Below are 249 nucleotides of genomic sequence, written 5' to 3'. Positions count from 1 at the left end.
CTAGAATCTTCCCGGTAAGTGCACCTTGGGGTGCTACACACATGATTGGAAATGGGCTAGTCCAGGTGCGAGAGTTAGCTGAGAAGAGGCTAGATATAATGGGCCAAGCAGTGTTTAAAAGAATACAGTGTCTGTGTAATTATTTCGGGACATAAGCTAGTAGGCGGCCAGGGTGCTGGGGACACAGCCCCGCCGCTCCTATTACTACACATGCAGGCAAGTCAATATACATAAAAATAAATAAAAGCA

The sequence above is a fragment of the Microtus ochrogaster genome, linkage group LG1, assembly GCF_000317375.1.
Source record: "Microtus ochrogaster isolate Prairie Vole_2 linkage group LG1, MicOch1.0, whole genome shotgun sequence".
NCBI lineage: Eukaryota > Metazoa > Chordata > Mammalia > Rodentia > Cricetidae > Microtus > Microtus ochrogaster.
This window is presented reverse-complemented; position numbering follows the sequence as displayed.